The 18,025-nt window shown below is 31.3% G+C and overlaps 1 long non-coding RNA gene and 1 pseudogene across 2 annotated transcripts; both read right to left on the minus strand.

Moving 5' to 3' along the window:
• Positions 1-7,158: 7,158 nt before the first annotated feature.
• LOC149162176 (GDSL esterase/lipase At4g26790-like) lies at positions 7,159-10,235 on the minus strand (annotated as a pseudogene). Its single transcript, XR_016261908.1, has 5 exons — positions 9,405-10,235; positions 9,162-9,292; positions 8,510-8,759; positions 8,172-8,424; positions 7,159-7,558 (listed from the first exon to the last, which is right to left on the minus strand). The product of XR_016261908.1 is annotated as a GDSL esterase/lipase At4g26790-like (transcript).
• Positions 10,236-13,218: 2,983 nt separating this feature from the next.
• Positions 13,219-14,079, minus strand: LOC149162177 (uncharacterized). The gene is made up of 3 exons (XR_016261909.1): positions 14,069-14,079; positions 13,540-13,666; positions 13,219-13,343 (listed from the first exon to the last, which is right to left on the minus strand). It is a non-coding gene; the product is annotated as an uncharacterized LOC149162177 (long non-coding RNA).
• Between the last annotated feature and the right edge of the window lie 3,946 nt (positions 14,080-18,025).

Consider the following 18,025-nt stretch of genomic DNA (forward strand, 5'->3'; position numbering starts at 1 on the left):
TCACACATACAATATCACAACGCTACAGGTTCACCCAATATCAAATGCTCTCATCCATGAGTAAATATTCGGCCTCCTCCAATGGCGCTTACAAATAGTTGACTAGACTCAATAGTCTCACGATAGCACACAACTCCACCGCACATGATTCACAACGCTTATGTATTATTAACTCCACTACTCTCTTTGCACACAATCGAGCCTTCATACTCACTGCCTCCTTTACACGGCTCACCACCATCGAGTCCACAACTTTGTATCTGAGCTAACTGCTCACCTGAGCTCTGATATCATATTAGAGAATGCAAAACTTAACACAAAACACACAGTTTGTCCATTCCATTACCAAACAAGGAATTTTATACACAACTGAGAAGTTTCTTGATTCTGGTTGTCGGTGACTTCTTCAGAACACTACCTAAAGTCTCTAGCAGACTCGTGACCATCTCTTGAACTCTCCAGAAGTCTTCCTACCTAATACCGTTAATGCACATTAAGGTTGTAATAAATGTTTTTCAAATATTGCTTCGATCCTTTGAAAGACCGTCGTTTACAACTTTGTGGGTTGAACTATTTATTGGAGCATCTGAACTCTGTTGATTACACGTCAAGTAATGCATAGCCTCGTTCATTATAGTTAAAGTACCTAAGTTGATTCACGAGATAGGTTTAAGGTTTTAGCCACTCGGATTCCATAAAAAGCCTGCAACATCCCCGTGAAGAGGCTGAAGCTTGAAATCACCATTTGACGCACACGTGTACACTACAATTATGCGCTGCAAAGTGTTTCCTGTAAGAAATCATTTTCTTGAATCTTTTCACTCAGATTGTTCTTCTTTCCACTGGAAAACATTTTTCAGCCTTTAGGGGGCAATTTCAAATTTTTATTTTTTGTATCATTTTGAATTTTTTTCTTCAATTATGGAATTCACGGTTTTAGAGAAAGTTAGTGGTCTAAACCTCCCCTCATGGAAACTAGAAGTTCATATGCAATTAATGAAGAGAAATTTGTGGGGCATATTGAAGGTTTCAGAAGTGGCACCTACAGACTCCAAACATTTACTTGAATGAAAAAAATAGAGATGATAAAGCTAAGTCCATTATCAGACTTTCTCTTTCAGATTAAAATTTACATCTTGTAGATCTCACTAAACCATCTAAGGAAATATGGGAACACTTGATTCAATTGTTTGGTGCAAAAACTTTAAATGCGAAATTTTCCATAAATTTGCAATTATTTAGACATAAAATGAATCATCTATACCCATTGATGTAAACAATTTAAGGTCTCTTTTAAGACAATTATCTGAAGTAGGTGCTAAGGTGGAAGATAAAGATGCAAAAACCATCTTGTTAAATAGTTTACCTTCAAGTTATAGTAATGTTTTCCTCACTTTCAGTCAAATGTCTTCACAAAAATTGGATGATACAGTTGCAACACTCTTGGTGCAAAGGAAAAGAGACTAAAACTGGAGGATACATAAGGAAATTTAAAAATAGAAAATGTAGTGTTTACAAAGACGAGGATAAGAAAGAAAAATGCAAATAAAAGTGAGCTTGAATGCTACTATTGTAGGAAAATTGGGGATACAATGTGGAATTGCAGAAGTCATCCGAGTGGGCTATTAAAAGGGAAAGAATCAACAAATATAATCACAGATGAATATTCATTAAATTATGATGATGAGTTCAATGAATAATTTGAACCTCTCAAACTCTTTAGGACAACTACAGTTTAGTGAAAAGGCTCAACATGGATGGTTGTCGAGATAGTATGGCAATTGTGGATCTAGGGAAGGATCCCTCATTTGTTGAAGACATGGGAGTGTTCTTCTAATGAGGTTATGCCACCGCTTGGGACATTGTACTTAAGGATTTCAGGGGTCAAATTAGGGAATCCGGCTTGCCAACTACATCTTTATGAGGGTTATGAGACAACTTGATGGAGCCTATATTGATCTGCAAGTTCTAAACCATTTAAAGAATGATTTTGTATTTCGTTTTTTATAGTTGGTTTCAATAAGTTTATGTAATGTAAACATTAAGAGGGGCACTTGAAGTTAATGCTTACATCCTATATTTGTAATGTTAGTTTATGAGTTTTTGGTGATGGTTGAGAAATTCTCTCAACCTCTACTTCTAAATTAGGAATAACTTAGATCTCACAAACTCTATATTATAGAGTAATGGTTGAATGTAATGTGTGTGTGTGCGTGTGTTGACACATACACCTTTTTTTGTGAAATATATAAGTTCTTTCGATCATTCTTTACTACCTATACTGAAAAAACTTCCAAACAGGAATTTTTTTAGTAAATGACATTTTAGTTCTAATTTTTGGATGTAGAAATAGATTTAGTGGAGTGAATAATTCTAAAATATTAATATTACAAAATGAGTTGAATATATATATATATATATATATATATATATATATATATATATATATATATATATATATATATATATCTATAATTGTTAAATTTATAAATAATCAATCTATTAAAGTAAATTTATGAAAAGAAATACATCAAAGAAATTCTTATCAATATCAATAAATACAACTACATTGTTACCAACTCAAATAAAATAAACCAAATTTTAAAGCAATATTCCATAATGATGAATGCCATGTTTATGCTACTTTAGTTAATTTTACTTTAATTTAAAATTTATCAATATATATAACAACTATTTGAAATTTGAAATTGATAAAGACCAATAAATTAACGAAACTATATAAATTTAATGATCACTAAATATAAATAGGCATCAAAACACTTCATAATATATGTTATATTGTTAAAATTTAAATAATCATAACCATTATCTAAATTATAATTTTATTTTAAATAAATAATATTATTATTAATTATAAAAATAATAAATATATAAGTCAAGTATATATATTTATTAAAAAAACATGGAACATGGAGAGCACCCCACTTTATCATGGAAATTCTCAATGTGTAAATAGACTTTGTTACGATATCATGGACCAATAGTATAGCTCATGAGCACCACATGCTCAAAAAAACATAACTCATTTCATATGACATTTTTTTACAGTTGATCAATTTTATTATAAAAAAAAAAGAGTATAACTACTTTGAAGATAAATATCAATCTTTAATTTGTACATACCACTGTGAATATTCTAAAATATTTGATGGAGGTTAAATCCTTATTATCAACTTAATAACTATTAATAATTAAATTAAAATTCTAAAAAATCCAATTCCAAAATAAACAAACATATCAACATAACCAAAATAAAATATTAACTAATGACTATTTATACTTCTCCACTAAAGTAAACTCAAATATTTAACTATAAACTATAGTGATACATAAAATAGACTTCAAAAGACAAAGTAAATAAAATCGTTTTCTTTCCCACTTTTTTATCCACAACACCACCTTTTAGATAGGCTAAATGGATGCACTAAAAGTGTGGAGAATCCACTTTCTGTTCCAATGCTCACATCAAAATATATGTCAATTCTATTTATATTAATGGAGTTGACTTTAGTGGGATTTTCTGAATTTTCAATATTGGCAAAAAAAATTGAGGTGAAATATTGATTCGTGTTATTTAAACTGGTTTTTTAACTGTATATTTAGATTTAGCATACTAAAAAATCCCTAAAACACTTTAACTATGCAAACTTTGTCTCTGCGCTTAATTCTGCATGAAGCCAATAACCGTACGAACACAGATATTTATTAAAACGTGTAGCTTCAGCCCAAAATCGCTTCAACTTCATTGTCCATACATTTCACAACACACCGTAACTTGCAAATAGCATCCAGCTGTCAGAATACAACATCAATAAAAGTTAACGAAAGCTGAAAAGTAACAATCTTTTTTCCAACTTCTCATAACGTCACAATAATTCGTCGTTTTCATCTTCCAAATATTTTGGTGTTTGATGGGCTTTAATATATGTGGTTGTACGTTTTAGCCATATCCTAAAATTTGATTTTTATATATTTGGTTGCATTTATAAGCTATAATATATGATTTAATTTCTAAATGAAAATTATTTAAGCTATAATTATGGTGGATTTGTGAGTAAAAATTTTCGCAAATGCGAGAAGTCAATTTGAAGGGAAAATAAATTATGCTAATATATCGCAGGATTATAACAATCTTAAATGATATTGACTTGAATTAAATTTAAAACTATAAGGGTTAGCATCATTTTGTATTTAGAGGTTTTTTTGGGTAAGTAAAGATGTTTATATTATATCAAAAGAAATTACATCTTCAAAAAAATTTGACTTCACTCTTACCATATTTATTGGCCAAAAGTTAACATCTAAAATAGATAACAAGTTGTCAATACAATCTTATTAACTAAAAAGAAAATGGTCAGTGAAACCAAATAACTTTAAAGACTAAAATACATCCCACAACCATCACGGATCAGAAGAATTGACTAGATTAGGGTTCCCTATTCTGACACCAGGTGATACACGATATTTGAAATCACAGTGAACATGCTTTTCCATGTGTGCAAGCCTCCCTTCGAAGTGTTCCAACTTCTTATATATTCTCCTTCGACCCCTCTACAACGTGGCTAGATGATCCTGCATTTTCCACTAATTATGCTAGAGATTATTCACAAATATGATGAACACTTTCTTTCCATCATCACAATCCTTTGTAAGTTGCTCCAAGAGAAGGGTCACATGTGTGAGCTAGTTGTCAAATATATCTCGATTGGGGGGGGGGGGGGGGGGGGGGGGGGGGGGGGTGGTTGTAATTCCACAGTTCTAGGTGACTATTCAGGGATGGGGTCCACCACATCGCGAAGACTACGGTCACCCATGATATGTTCTCGGTGTTGACCCCTTGGTCCTATACCGCTTCTCAGCCTTCTATGTTGGCAATGCATCGTTCGTTGAGTTGGGCCCCAAATAACTTGCAATCAAATTGAACCTCGCTCGCATGCAACACTCTACAAAAGTATATCGACAAGTCCAGGGTAATTCCACAGTTCCAAGTGACTATGCAGGGTTGAGATCCACCACCTATCCAAGGTTGTGGGCACCCATTATATATCTTCTATGTTGAACCCCTAGTCCCATAAACCTTCTCACCCTTCCACGTTCATGGTGCATAGTTTACTAAGATGGGCCCCAAAGAAACTTGTAATCAAATTGAATCTCGCTCGATTGCGACACTCTATATAAGTATATCAACAATACCCCCCACTCAAACCATGACACAACTAAAAAACCAAAAATCTATAGTGTTGGTTGTCCTCATATCCTCCAATTAAATGAATCGGACTAGCAAATAGATGGGCTAGCCACAAACCTAACACCACCCAAAGGGAAATAGGAAACCCCTCACCCCTTTGTCAAGCCCTCAGCCTCAAACAAAAAGTGACAACAACATGGCCTCTTAGGTGACTAATAGATAGACCGACTTGCTAAAAAACAACCTTTGTAACCACCTTAGTTGCAGCAATCATGCAAGTGAATTCCACAAACTCCACACCTAGGCACTACGAGTCACCCCAAAAAAAGACGAATACTAAGCATGTCCAAAAAGGTGAAGGTTGAACTTAAACCCTTTTAGCGAGGCCCATCAGAACACCACTAGAAACACTCAACGCGACTGAGTAGACCTTTATTATGACACTAATTCTCAACAAAATTCAAATGAATAATCTCGGAATCCCTAGAGAGGGAATGCCCACATACATCTTTGCAATTGCAAAAGAAAACCACACAAAGAAATCACAAATCCTTACTGAGTTTCTATTCAGAGATCTACAATCCAATTCCAATGAGTAATCCACCATGCGAAAACCCCACAACACTAGTAACTCCTCATACTTTCAAGAAATTATTTAGTTGGAACTCCTTATGCGAGGGTCACATATTTGCTTGCCCTTAACCACCTTACTGAATTCTTCGTCATGGGAACCTTCTACAAAGAAGTGCCATGCTTTCACATTAAATTTCCATACCTTTTTCAATTGTTACAAATTTCCATTCTGCATAGACATAAAACTCTCGATGCTCACCACTCCATACCCCATACCAAAATGCAAAAAATAATCATCGTAGTGACAAGAACTAACACATAAGTAACTCGTCTACTCTCCTAAGGATTGTACACTCCACACTGGCGTGCATGGCACCATAATGCCATGCCTCCTCTTTAACATTCAACATGACTAGTGAAATAGCGGCCCCCCACTGACCCGAATGTTCTCCCAACCCCACCAAGAATATATTTAGAGAATTTAAAATAACATAATAAAATTAAAACTTTATACAATAATCACTTTTTTAGCATTGCATATTTTAACTAAAAAATGTAATTTATTACTAATTTTACATTAACAAAAAGTTATTTAATAATAATAAATTTTAATATATATTATTGATTTTTAAGAAATAATTAAAAATTATATATATAATAAAATTAAATATATTTATTTTATTTTTCAATTCAAAAATAAATAAATAAATGCAGGTTAACAAATAATCTAAATTTATATTACTACACATCCAAATATTTCCTGTTATTCATTTTTTTTTATTAATTTTGAAATAATAAAAAACCATAAGGTAAATAACTTTACACGGCTACAAATCCATGGGCAAGTATATGAATTTTTGAATAAACGACATTGAGTTACACGGCATTTAAAATAAATAAAATTTAAATATACAAAGACTTAGAAATTAATTTATTAAAAGTAAATAATAACACGGTCTTTTAATTGTTTTAAGTTTTTCATTATTTTTAAAATTTAGCTGGAAATTTAAAATTATAGATTTTAATGGTTAAAATTCAATTTTTAAAATATTTGTTATATTATAGATTTTTTTAATTCTTTAAAATTATAATTATGGTGATTGAGAATTTTTTTTAAGTTTATTTTTACCATAAAAAATAAAATATTAAGAATACTAATTAATCTTTTATCTTAATAAATTATATAATTTTTAAAAGAGATTAATCATTGTAATGATCATTTAAATAATGTAAAATTATAATTTAAATAATGTAAAATCATAATTTCATTAACCACAATTTTATTATTATATTTTAATAATAATTCAAAAGAAAAACAATTAGAATACCCCTTTATTTATTTGAGTTTAGAAAGTCATCCATTTAAACATAATAATTGGTTTACACAAACGTCAATAAGTCTTTTATGGGTGTCAATGTTGACATAAATTTGTTTACGGTGTTGATGGACAACTATATTTTATCCATAAACAATAAGTGGATTTATTTGCCTTCGGCGGAGGATGGCAGCAATTTACAAATTTACAGTACAAACGATTCCATTATTATGGAATGTAAGATGTTTCCTTTCAACAGCATGGAATTACAAAAGCTGTGAAACGCCTTCTTTCAGAAATACTTGAGAGATGATCGCGTAAGACTTCTGAGTAAGATGAATGGAGTCGAAGAACACATATTTTGAAGCATCACTACATGTAAACGGTGTGGCCTCGTTGCACAGATACCCGAATTCGATGGTACCAGTGCCACAGCAAGCTTTTCCCGTCACTTCAAACCCTGCAAATTAACACTGCAAATTAACACACTCCAATTAAATGAGAAAACTGATTTCATATTTTTTTATGTACCTTAATCCTTATAGAATTTTTAAATTTCAAATAATTAACCTATATAATTATTTAATAAATTAAAAACAATTATATATTATATATTTTTCATTTTAAATGAGAATTTATCATTTATTATTATTATTATTATTATCTAATTTTAATGTCATGCAGTAATTTGATTAACATACTTATTTCACTGCTAAAGTTACTAAGACATATATATTCTTATTTTTTGATTTTAAACATATTACAAAAATTTTAAACTTATAACCTTTTAAAATTAAACACATATTTTTAACCACCAAACCTACTCTATCTATATCTATCTATCTATATATATATATATTAATATTTATTAACTTGATAATGGAATAAAACACTTTTACATTTAAAATATTTATCCACCAAAACCATTATTATCCATTATTTTACCCTCTCCTCTTATTACATCAGATCGAAAGTTAAAAATAAATCTATATTAACATCGACCATGTTCTTACACCAACCATGTTATATGAAAATTGCAACATAAGGGAAGAATATAGCTTCACTATACCTACCATATTTAGCTGGATCTTTTATAGCGTCTAAAACAATGTCGTAATATTTGAGAGAAACAATTTTCAGTCCAGGAAGCTTAGCTTTCGATCCATCAATGGCCGATATGATTTTTTCATTAAATTCAGCTGCGGCCTCGTTCACTTTCTCTGCGCACTCTCCTACTTTGATATGCAGAGTTTTTTCAAAGGGTAGACAACCTAAAGGAGGTAGGTTTATTATCCCAATCCTACGCACATCCAAACTGTACAGATCCTGCAACAATAATTGAGATACATGTATATTAAATATTTGTTGACAAATTCTTAGGTTACATAAAGATGAGTGAGAATATTCAAACCTCAATATATCCAGATAATGTGCGCAATAGAAAATCTACGTATTGGGAACGTAGATTGGGAAACTGTAAAGTGAGATGGGCGAATTGGTTCCAGGAAATAATTGCCAATGAAGTCATTAGTGCCAATGCTGATAAACGCCACTGCTGTATTCAACAACATGGCAGCCTTCTCTATACCTCCCACCAGCGTGGCCACCCGAGTTCGATATTCCTTGAAATATTCGATTTCTTTCCACATTGGAATCACAGACTGCACAATTCAGATCGGCCAGTAATAATTAGACAGTTTCGACATCTACTATCTCGTCTACTAACATGATAGCAGATCTAATAACATGATGAATACAGAATATTTGAATGACAATATCTTATATAATTTATTGGATTTAACAATTGATCTATAAAATTGGTTCGAAGGTTGAGAAAATTTGTTCATATTAATAAATCATATTCGATAATTCCAAACAAAGATTTAATTAATATTTTTAAATGATGGATCTGGAAAATAATTTACATGTAAATACAGAAATCTTTACACATACAAAAACATAGACATTCCACACTCAAATATTAATGCAAATAATTTCATTTCATTTAATTGCAAATAATTTCATGATGAAGGTTTTATGTTGAGTGAGTGAATCATTATTACTAAAGTGGCAGCGGTGAGATTGTCTAATCCGGTCCCCGATGAGGAGAAACTGACGCCTGTGATCAATTCATGCTCTTGAAGGTTCGGATCAAGATATGCTGGCAGCAGTTCTTTGATGCCAAGCCCTGCAACTATATATTCATTTGAACACCAAAACTACTTATAATTTAGATATCCGTAACAATAAAAAAAGAAAATTAGTCGTCTGCCCCATTACTCATTACTAACTAACATTGTGCTTACCCAAATAGTCTGGAAGAATTTTTCCATCGGAGAATCTCCCAGTGGGTTTGCCTCCCACGAAATTTCTTCCATAGGGATGGAAATTACTCTTGATTAGCGTGGGAATGTGGTTGTTGTTTCCGGTATCTCCATAAGAGTCTCCGAAAAACAATACTGCAACAACATTCTGTGCCTCAGCGTCAGCAGTTTTCCCAGTTGTGCAGACCGGTAACAAGAAAGCCTGAAACGCGAATGCCCACACCGATAATTGAATTGCAGACATGGAGAAACTGTTCAAACAAATAATTTAACGCAGTCACATGCATAACTCTCTCTGGCATGGAATCCCTTACGGCAGGGCTCAGCTATATCATGTGTGCCGGGTCAAAACATCCGATGTGAGGCACCATGCAATGGATGCGTGGTCCTCCTGAATTCAATGTTAAAGATCACATTCGCCATCACAAATTGAAGCTTACAACAACCTGATAAAACTTTGTGAGACATTTCGCAATCTCGATTAATATCCCCGTCACTTATACCTAATTTCTAGAACATGGCCAGAATTTCTATAACATGGTATAATCCTTACTAGGTATAATTTCTAGAACATGGCCAGAATTTCTATAACATGGTATAATCCTTACTGGATATAATTTCTAGAACATGGCCAGAATTTCAACCGTCGTGCGCCATCGTCAATTATGGTTCACCATAATCCTTTGGGGGTATAATATGATTAGGTTGAATCCAATTATTTTTAAACTATCATTAAAGAGGGTCTAATGTGTATTGGGAGAAATATTCTTTCAATATGAAAATTATGAAAATTAATCATGGGTAACTATGGTTAACCATGATTAAATAACACATTGTGACAAAGGTTTTCTCCATATAAAAATCAACCATCCACATATGTAGTTAGCTATGTTTTTTTTAGAGTTTATAATATTTATCTAATAATTTATATAATTTGGATTTACAATATTTTTTTTAAAATTTATTTATGTATATAATTTAGATTTACAATATAAATCTTTATTTATCTTAAAATCTATTTTTATTATTATTTACTAATTAATTTTATTATTATTATCCATAAATATTATGGATTTTCAATTATGAATTTTCAATTCAGATATATTAAATTTATAATATAATATAAATTATATTTATTAATGTGATTGTACTCATATATTTATGGATAATTATGTAATAGATATAAATGGATAATTATGAAATGAAAATTTTATTGGAAATTTCTACTTAATCTTAGTCTGCATGAGGCCATTACGCCATCGTATACCGTCCGACCACCGATATTGATTGAAACGTGCAGCGTTACCCTCAAAATTGCTTCAACTTTATTGTCCACACATTCACGACACACCGTAACTTGGAAATAGCATCCAGCTGTGTGAATGCAACATCAATAAAAGTTAACGAAAGCTGAAAATGAACCGTACTATTTGCAACCTCTCATAACGGCTCAATAATTCGTCGTTTTCATCATCTAAATATTTTGGTGTTTGATGGGACTTTAATATTCGGGCATCGGAAAGTCTTATTAAAGATAATTCTTTTTAATATATGTGGTTGTACATTTTAGCTATATCCTAAAATTTAGTTTTCATATCTTTTCTTGCATTTATAATATATAATATATGATTTAATTTCTAAATAATTTTTTATTTATTTATTTATTTATTTATTTATTATTATTATTATGATGGTGGTGGATCTGTGATTAAAAAAATTCTGAAACGCAAGAAATCAATTTGAAGGGAAATTAAATTAGTGTAATATATGGCAGGATTAAAAAAACTTAAATAATATTAAATTGAATTAGTAATCAGAAAATAATTACTTTTGAAAGCCGGTAAATAATATATTTATATATATATATATATATATAGTGGAATTAGTTTTATTGGAAATATTAAAGTTGATATTTATAAAATGTGGAATAGTGGATTTCAGAATATGTGTTTTATTTTTTTTTATAGGTGCTAAAAAATTTAATTATGTTAAAGGAAATTTAATTATGTTAAAGGTTATTGTGGTTGAATTGTTTTTGTTAGTTAAAATTTAATTTAAATAAATTAAAAAAATAATAATAAATAAATTTGATTTATTAAATATTATAAAGAAATTTAAAATATTTTTAAATAAAATGTTTAATTGATTATAAACATATTTTAAATTTGGTTAAATAAAATATTTGATTAAATATGTTTTTGTGGGTTATTTTAAAAACACTATTGACATTAGGAAGTTTAGAAGTTATAGGTTCAATTTTCTCAACACATTCGGGGTTAGGTTTTATGGTTGAGCAGGCAAGAAGTGATCCCTTCGAGTGGGTTTGCCTGGTACAAATATTCCATGAACCAAGTGGTCACTCATCTTTAGTGTTGTCGAACCACATAGAAAAACGCCTTGAGGGTTTGCTCAATTAGTTGAGTCCTTGTCCTTGTAGTTAAAACACCTTTGTTATTGTGAGTTGTTATTGTGAAGTCATGAGTTCAATTCTATCAATGCTCTTAGAGTCAAACTATAAAAAAAACATATTAATTAATTACATAGTATATTTATAATCTGATAAAAATATATTAGATGAAAATTTTCAAAATATATTATATATTTAAAAAATATAACAATATTAGGAAAAGAATATAAATTTTTATAATAGTATGATAAAAACATATTATTAATAACCATGTCTAATATTATTAAAAGATTATAGTTATATATAAATTAAAACTTATATAAAAAAGTACTTAAAATAGAATTATGATTTTTGTTTTTTAAACCTAAAATTTAAAATATGTTAGTGTACCCTTTTATATTATCATACATAAATTTTTATAATAATATAATAAAACATATTATTACTAACCATATTTAATACTAATCATCATTATATATAAATTAAAATTTATATAAAAAACAATCCAAAATATAAATAAGATTTTTGTTTTCTAAACATAAAATTTAAAATATGTTAATGGAACCTTTTCTATTATCAATAATTGAATGGAAGAAAATATATTAAATTTAAAACTATGATGGTTAATCTCATTTTATATTTAGAGATTTTTTTTTGGTAAATCAAGATGTTTTTATTAAATCAAAAGAGATTGCATTGTTACATATAATTTCTCAAAATTTTTAGGGTCTCATTCTTATCATATTTATGGGCCAAAAGATAACATCTAAAATAGATAGCAAGTTGCCAACTCAATCTTCTTAAGCAAAGAGAAAATGCCCAATGAAAACTTAAAATTAAGAGAAAATGCCCAATAAAAACATAAAAATTTTAAAACCAAAATACATCCCACAACCATTAGGGATCAGAAGAGTTGACTCTATTAGGGTTCTTTGGTCTAACACTAGGTGATGCAAGAGATCTAAAATGGAAGGGAAAACGCCGTTTTAGAGAAAAACCCACAATTTTTTTTGTTGCCCGTTGCAACCAAACCCTAATTCAATTTTCATTAATATTTATTAACTTAATATTAATAAAACACTTTTACATTTAAAATATTTATCCACCAAAACCATTATTATCCATTATTTTACCCTTTCCTCTTATTACATCAGATCGAGAGTTAAAAATAAATATATATTAACATCGAGCATGTTCTTACACCAACCATGTTAAATGAAATTGCAACATAAGGGAAGAATATAGCTTCTATACCTACCATATTTAGCTGGATCTTTTATAGCGTCGAAAACAATGTCGTAATATTTGAGAGAAACAATTTTCAGTCCAGGAAGGTTAGCTTTTGATCCATCAATGGCCGATATGAGTTTTTCATTAAATTCAGCTGCGGCCTTGTTCACTTTCTCTGCGCACTCTCCTCCTACTTTGATATGCTGAGTTTTGTCAAAGGGTAGACAACCTAAAGGAGGTAGGTTTATTATCCCAATCCTACGCACATCCAAACTGTACAGATCCTGCAACAATAATCGAGATACATATATATTAAAATATTTGTTGACAATTTCTTAGGTTACATAAAGTTGAGTGAGAATATTCAAACCTCAATATATCCAGATAATGTACGCAATAGAAAATCTACGTATTGGGAAACTGTAAAGTGCGATGGACGAATTGGTTCCAGAAAATAATTTGCAATGAAGTCATTAGTGCCAATGCTGATAAACGCCACTGCTGTATTCAACAACATGGCAGCCTTCTCTATACCTCCCACCAGCGTGGCCACCCGACTTCGATATTCCTTGAAATATTCGATTTCTTTCCACATTGGAATCACAGACTACACAATTCAGATCGGCCAGTAATAATTAGACAGTTTCGACATCTACTATCTCGTCTACTAACATGATAGCAGATCTAATAACATGATGAATACAGAATATTTGAATGACAATATCTTATATAATTTATTGGATTTAACAATTGATCTATAAAATTGGTTTGAAGGTTGAGAAAATTTGTTCATATTAATAAATCATATTGGATAATTCCAAACAAATATTTAATTAATATTTTTATATGATGGATCTGGAAAATAATTTACATGTAAATACAGAAATCTTTACACATACAAAAACATAGACATTCCACACTCAAATATTAATGCAAATAATTTCATTTCATTTAATTGCAAATAATTTCATGATGAAGGTTTTATGTTGAGTGAGTGAGCCATTATTACTAAAGTGGCAGCGGTGAGATTGTCTAATCCGGTCCCCGATGAGGAGAAACTGACGCCTGTGATCAATTCATGTTCTTGAAGCTTCGGATCAAGATATGCAGACAGCAGCTCTTTGATGCCAAGCCCTGCAACTATATATTCATTTGAACACCAAACACAACGTATAATTTAGATATCTGTAACAATAAAGAAAAATAGTCGCCTGCCCAATTACTAACTAACTAACATTGTGCTTACCTAAGTAGTCTGGAAGAATCTTTCCATCGGAGAATCTCCCAGTGGGATTGCCTCCCACGAAATTTCTTCCATAGGGATTAGCGTGGGAACGTGGTTGTTGTTTCCGGGATCTCCATAAGAGTCTCCGAAAAACAATACTGCTCCAACATTCTGTGCCTCAGCGTCAGCAGTCTTCCAAGTTGTGCAGACCGCTAACAAGAAAGCCTGAAACGCGAATGCCCACACCGATAATTGAATTGCCGACATGGCGAAACTGTTCAAACAAATAATTTAACGCAGTCACATGCATAACTCTCTCTGGCATGGAATCCCTTACGGCAGGGCTCAGCTATATCATGTGTGCCGGGTCAAATCATCCGACGTGAGGCACCATGCAATGGATGCGTGGTCCTCCTGAATTCAATGTTAAAGATCACATTCGCCATCACAAATTGAAGCTTACAACAACCTAGTAAAACTTTGTGAGACATTTCGCAATCTCGATTAATATCCCTCTCACTTATACCTAATTTCTAGAACATGGCCAGAATTTCTATAACATGGTATAATCCTTACTGGATATTTCTAGAACATGGCCAGAATTTCTATAACATGGTATAATCCTTACTAGATATAATTTCTAGAACATGGCCAGAATTTCTATAACATGGTATAATCCTTACTAGATATAATTTCTAGAACATGGCCAGAATTTCAACCGTCGTGCACATTTCTAGAACATGGCCAGAATTTCAACCTTCGTGCGCCATCGTCAATTATGGTTCATCATAATCCTTTGGGGTATAATATGATTAGCTTGAGACCAATTATTTTTAAACCATCATTAAGGTATTAAGGTCTAATGTGTATGAGGGTATTTTAATATGAAAATTAATCATGGGTAAGTATGATCAACCATGGTTAAATAGCACATTGTGACAAAGATTGTCTCCATATGAAAATAATTTCTTTTGAGGTTTATAATATTTATCTAATGATTGGTATAATTTGGATTTACAATATTTTTTTAAAAGTTTATTTATGTATATAATTTAGATTTATCATATTTATCTAAATCTTCATTTATCTTAAAATTTATTTTATTATTATTTACTAATTAATTTTATTATTATTATCTATAAACATTATAGATTTTCAATTCAAATATATTAAATTTATAATATAATATAAATTATATTTATTAATGTGATTGTACTCTAATATTTATGGATAATTATGTAATAGATATAAATAGATAATTATGTAATAAAAATTTTATTGGAAATTTCTACTTAAGCTTAGTCTGCATGAGGCCATTACGCCAACGTATAACGTCCGACCACCGATATTGATACGAAAGCTGAAAATGAACTGTACTATTTTCAACCTCTCATAACGGCTAAATAATTCGTCGTTTTCATCATCTAAATATTTTGGTGTTTGATGGGACTTTAATATATGTGGTTGTACGTTTTAACTATATCCTCAAATTTAGTTTTCATATCTTTTCTTGCATTTATAATATATATGATTTAATTTCTAAATCAATTGTTGTTTTTTTTTTTAATTTTAATTACGATGGATCTGTGAGTAAAAAAATTCTGAAACGCAAGAGATCAATTTGAAGGGAAATTAAATTAGTGTAATATACGGCAGGATTATAACAACCTTAAATGATATTGAGTTGAATTAGTAATCAGAAAATAATTGAAATTAAATTAGTGTAATATACGGCAGGATTATAACAACCTTAAATGATATTGAGTTGAATTAGTAATCAGAAAATAATTACTTCTGAAGGCGGGTAAATAATATATATTTATATATATAGTGGAATTAGTTTTATTGGAAATATTAAACTTGATATTTATAAAATGTGGAATAGTGGGTTTTAGAACATGTGTTTTATTTTTATTTTTATTTTTTTTTATAGGTGTTAAAAATTTTAATTATGTTAAAGGTTATTGTGGTTCAATTTGTTTTTTAGTTAAAATTTAATTTAAATAAATTAAAAAACATAATAATAAATAAATTTGATTTATTAAATATTATAAAGAAATTTAAAATATTTTTAAATAAAACGTTTAATTGATTATAAACAAATTTTAGATTTAGTTAAATATTGGGAAGTTGAGAAGTTATAGGTTCAATTTTCTCAACACACTTTGGGTTAGGCTCTATGGTTGAGTGGGCAAGAAGTGATCCCTTCAAGTGGGTTTTCCTGGTACAAATATCTCTTCGAGTGGGTTTGCCTGGTACAAATATTCCATGAACGAAGTGGTCACTCATCTTTAGTGTTGGCGAACCACATAGAAAAAAGCCTTGAGGGTTTGCTCAATTAGTTGAGTCCTTGTCCTTGTAGTTAAAACACCTTTGTTATTGTGAGTTGTTATTGTGAAGTCATGAGTTCAATTCTATCACTGCTCTTAGAGTCAAACTATAAAAAAAACATATTAATTAATTACATAGTATATTTATAATCTGATAAAAATATATTAGATGAAATTTTTCAAAGTATATTATATATTTAAAAAATATAACAATATTAAAAAATACATAAATTTTTATAATAATATGATAAAAACATATTATTAATAAGCATGTTTTAGAGGGAAAAACGAGCGATGGCGGTTGTTCGTGAGTTTAGGGTTTCAGAAGGTCCGCTCTGTGCCGCCGCGGCCCCCAAAGATCTGCTTTGCTTTGAAACGGCTAGATGCCTGACCGCTGGATCCTCAGAGCTCGATGCTACCCTCTGGTTCTGGCCCGGATCCTCTGCTGGAAAGGAGTTTCATGACTCGAACCACAGCAAACAGAGACCGGAGCGTTTTCCCTCCTTCTGGGCACAGGTCGATTTTCTCAGGGCGGCTCTAGAAATCTTTTCCCATCGTCCTGGGTTTTTTGTTCCAAAACAACCGGTCCTTACCCAGTCTCGGTTTGATGCGCCCTCCTCCGCGAATGCCTTGCCCAGGCCAGGCAGATCTGTCTGCGTCTATGGAAAAAAGAGTCGGTTACCTGTTCCCCTGCCCCGTTTTGGTATGCCATGGATCCGATCTGTCGATTTATGGCAGGTTTTAAATGGTTTGGCTGAAGATCAAGTACGGGGTGGGAGACTGGGCCTGGCCTCCCGGTGGCTTGAGGTTTCTCTGCTCTCTGTAGCGCAGATTTGGGCAGTTACCATCTCGGCAGCGGAAAAATTAAAGATCCGGACTCCCCTTTCCAAGATCCCTATTAGTCGAGGGATCCAGGTCCCCCTGTCTCATACAGGTCCTCCAGATACTTCAAATGCATGCAGGAGGATCGATCAAGACAAGCCTGCTCCCCTTCTTGTGCTGGAAAATCAACAAGTCGAAGGAGCTAGGAAAAAAACAAAATTAGCAATAAAGGATTCTGGTCTAGAAGTGATCCAAATTTTCATCAGAACCCTGTCAGGGAATACAATCTGCATGCAAATAAGAACAGGAATGCTGATAAAAAATTTAAAGGACGAAATTCAAGAATCTTTAGGCATATCAGCAGTTTTGCTGAGCTTGGTCTATGTAGGACACATTTTACAGGAAAAATATACAGTGCAGCATTATGGAATAGTGAGAGATTCAACAATTTTTCTGAATATGAGGCTGAGAGGAGGAAGCTTTGGATCTAGCTCAAAAGGCATAGGTTCGTTCAAGGATGCTGTCAAAGGAAAAGGGGAAGCCACCAATAAGCCAACACTATCACAAGATCTGCCTGGTCCTTATATAG

Source organism: Pinus tabuliformis, chromosome 5_2, assembly GCF_031772625.1.
Source record: "Pinus tabuliformis cultivar Carrire ecotype Pingquan chromosome 5_2, CPIR1, whole genome shotgun sequence".
In the NCBI taxonomy this organism is placed as follows: domain Eukaryota; kingdom Viridiplantae; phylum Streptophyta; class Pinopsida; order Pinales; family Pinaceae; genus Pinus; species Pinus tabuliformis.